Here is a 3,749-nt window from a genome sequence, read left to right as displayed (position 1 = left end):
AGACAGTCAGTCATGGCAATAAGTTATAAGAATTTGGAGTGCTAGACCTGTGATGTGCATGACTGCTTTAGTTTCACCATGATCTTGAAGGAATTGAGTAAAAAAGACTGAATTGGGTACTAAATTCCTTAATGAACGTGAAGGAGTGACCAGGAAGCTGATAAACGACAGTGAAAGGAGAGGTAAAAGGTATAATTAGAGGAGAATTTCTGTTGTGTTTTACAAGACTGGGATGGAATGGCCAAGCAATGGCAATAAGGAGATGGGGAATACTGATGCCACCCGTGGTATGTGGGGCACTGCTTTCACTGTGGTGAGCTGCTAGGACAGCAGTGTACTCAGGGAGAACCAGGTTCCATGTATCACTAGGAGGAATGTTTTGTGAGAAGATGAGGGCATAGTTTTATTTATATCATATATGGGGAGTCCAGAGAAAAAGTTGATGTATCCAGAGAAGGCTGATAATGAGAAAATCAACGGATGAAGAAAGTGTGGCGACGAGGGTATGTGAAATTATCTGGGTCATTATCAAGTATGACAGAAACCAGAGGTAGGGTGAGATGTACGGATCTCTGGATCGTAAATGAAGCTCTCATAATACTGTTTCAGTGTCAACATGTCAGAGACATTGGGACTTTATTTGGCTACTGAGGTCAAACATAAGTATTAGTTTTGGTACCTATACTATTAAAAAATAAAAACTGTTCTAAGAAACTCAGATAATTAATGAATCTCAAAAAGATTAATGATGTTTATACTCCTCTGTCATTAATATGTACATTCGGGAAATAAAATTAAAGATTAAAAACTCATGAGTGACTCATACGAGATGACTGTAAATTTCAAAAAAAAAAAGAACTAAAGGGTACCCCTTGAAGCATGAAAGAGTTTGTAACACAAGGCAGTATTTTATTTTAATCTCTAGATAGTATGTTTATAAAAAATTGCTTGAAAATATAAATAGTTCTGAATATTTACATTAGAAAGTGAAGCCCAAGCTCAAATTCACCCAATGTTTGGCAAGAATCATATATGATAGTACTCTGTTCCCAATTTCAGGATTCGGGAACTTTTCCCTCCACCCTCATGCACGGCTACAGCTGCCTTTCCTGTGGCAGATCCTCTGGTTTTGTGACAGAAAAAGCTCTGAAAAATGGGCAGATGGGTAGAGTAGGAGGAGAACATAGCAGTATGGGTTTGAAGATCCCAACTGTTTTGGATATGAATATAGAGGAATAAAGGCTAAAAATCTTCAGTGTGGTTATTCTGTCACAACATATATAATACCCACTAGGACTCATATATAACAATGAACAGAATTTTACTTGGAAGAGACTGGATCCAAAGTATAACCATCAGGAACTGCTCTTATAAGAAAATTTCTTAAAAAACAAAAATACAGAGAACTTAACAAGAGTCTTCCAATTGGATCAAATAGACTGAGAACATATCTGAGATACATTTCTAAAATCTTTAGAAATCCCTGGGAAAATGCTTTTTTTATTTCAAAAAAAAAAAAATAAAAGCAGACATCTGACTCCAAATTCAATGACTGTAATAATTCAAATCTAATGCAGTAAAGCTAAGTTTGTTAAGCATCAGGGTTTAGCAAAGGTCGTTTCTCACCTCTCATATCTTTCCTCTTTTACAAACATCATCCCCACCTCTCCCTCATTTCTTTCCCGCCCCAAAAAAACTCATTTCAAATTATTCTATAGTTTAAAAGGGCAATCGTACATTTAAAAAATTCTTTTCTAAATCTATCCCAATCAGAATATGTCTTATCTATGGCCATATATATTTCTTCTCTTAAAAAACAAAACAAAACAAAAAACCTTTGGGAAGAGATGTCACTGGGAGTAAAAGTAAATCTATACCTCCAGATAAAAAGTTTCGTTTAATGATTTAACAGTTTACAAAGCACTTTCATATTTCATTGTCAAATTTCACCATAATCCCAGATGGGAGGTAGGACAGGGAATACTGTGATCATGCAGGTTATTCAGATGACAAAATTACAGCTCACCCAAGTTAAGGAACTCTAGGGTTATTTGAGGTGTTCATGTTCTGAGACTGACATCATGGAAGGTAACCATGCTTCTTGACAAAACTGTCCTTCACAGCACTGTATGGTTGGACTCAATATGACACTTTCTTTTGGAAACAATATCATAAATTAAGGTCCTTCCTCCCACTTACCTATTACAGCTGAAATTGCAAATTCAAATGCCAAGCAGGCTGACATAACTAAATAAAATATGTCCTAAATAAAATAAAGATAAAATGATAAAAGGCAACTGACACTAAGCCTCAGTGCTGGAGAGGCTAGACAGAGGTGGTAAAGTGGAAGACTGGAGAGGTTTTCTCTTCACAGAGAAGACAGTTGCAAATCACAAGTGACTACTGCCTTCTATGACTGCCATGTACAGATGCAGTTTTTCTAAATCTGATTTTTCAAGAAATCTAGATTTTTTTGTGAAACTTCCTGACCTTTAAATGACAGCAACTTAAAGAAGGACTGAATCAAAACATTTTGGCAAGAGCTTGGCCCACTAGTTTGAGATATGTGTTGGACTGATACTATTTCCCTCCACTTTCCCAAAAACAAAAAGTACTCTTTAAACCTAAAAATATTGAGGGTTGATTTTTTTTATCCCTCTAAACTATAAACGACCAAGTATTAGATCTCAAATTCTATACTACTTCCATTTGACCTGTTCATCATTTGCAGCTCTATACTTCATAACTCTTGGGTGTACTTATAATAATACATCTTAGTAAATATATGCTAAATGTATTTTTAAAAAAATCTTACCACTATGATAATAATTGCAGGAATTAGGTGTATTTAAGGAACACCACAGATTAGATATTTGCACATGCACACATATTCTATTCAGCCCATAACACTGTTATTTAAGAAAGTATTTCTGGACTTTTCATTTTTTCTCCACTATCATACCAAAAGAGCCCGAGAAAATCAAGATTTTCTTGATTTTCTTGATTTTCAACCCAGCAAGAATTTAATTGAGAATGATAATCTGGCCAAATGATTTCAGGCTTGGACACATTTAGTGCTATGTAGTTATTTCAGATTATAAGGTGAGTAGACCTTCTGAGTCCTATTTCTACTAAAGCCATAATGTACCAATATAACCTGCAACATTTTTTTCTCTTCCACATCTCCCCTTTCCCAAATGTACAAGGCTATTAGAAATTTTAAACACTTTGTAAGTTCCTCTAGCATCGAAGCGCAAAGCACAATGCCTGGACACAGAAAACAGCTAACATTTGCCCAGTGTTTGAATGAATGAAAGCATCCATCACACGGCTGCGCTGCTTTCCTCACTAGCAAGCTTACTAACTTCATCCCCGCCAGTTTCCCAGGACAAGTTTCAAACCACAGAGCATTTTATTTAACTCGAGGTGAGTCACTGGGGAAAGAAAATAAACAAACGTAAGCGGTTTCGTTTATTAAGCAAAGATGAGTGAGCATGCCCTATTTTAAGACTTTTAAAGTATTAAATTGATAACGCTAATAGCAAGCTCGGAAAGAAAAAGACCCCCTTGCATATTTACGGCGTTCTTTGGGAGGCCACACGCAAAGCACCTGAAATCAAAGAATCGCTCTTCTCCCGGCAAGGTAAAGGCGGCAGGAGCTAGGAGGCTGGTCGCGTGGGTGCTCTGAGCGTCGCCACCGCGCCGCCGGCTCCTCCGCGCTCCGGCCAGCCACGCACGCCCGCCGAAGG

At 37.3% G+C, this 3,749-nt stretch overlaps 1 protein-coding gene across 1 annotated transcript in view; it reads right to left on the bottom strand.

The window, feature by feature from the left end:
- The window catches only part of LOC102890387, a 36,017-nt gene that overhangs the window by 31,436 nt on the left and 832 nt on the right, over positions 1-3,749 (bottom strand). The window lies entirely within an intron of this gene.

The sequence above is a fragment of the Pteropus alecto genome, unplaced genomic scaffold (genome assembly GCF_000325575.1).
Source record: "Pteropus alecto unplaced genomic scaffold, ASM32557v1 scaffold88, whole genome shotgun sequence".
Lineage (NCBI taxonomy): Eukaryota > Metazoa > Chordata > Mammalia > Chiroptera > Pteropodidae > Pteropus > Pteropus alecto.
Note: the sequence above shows the minus strand (reverse complement) of the source record. Positions and strands in the feature narration are given on the sequence as shown.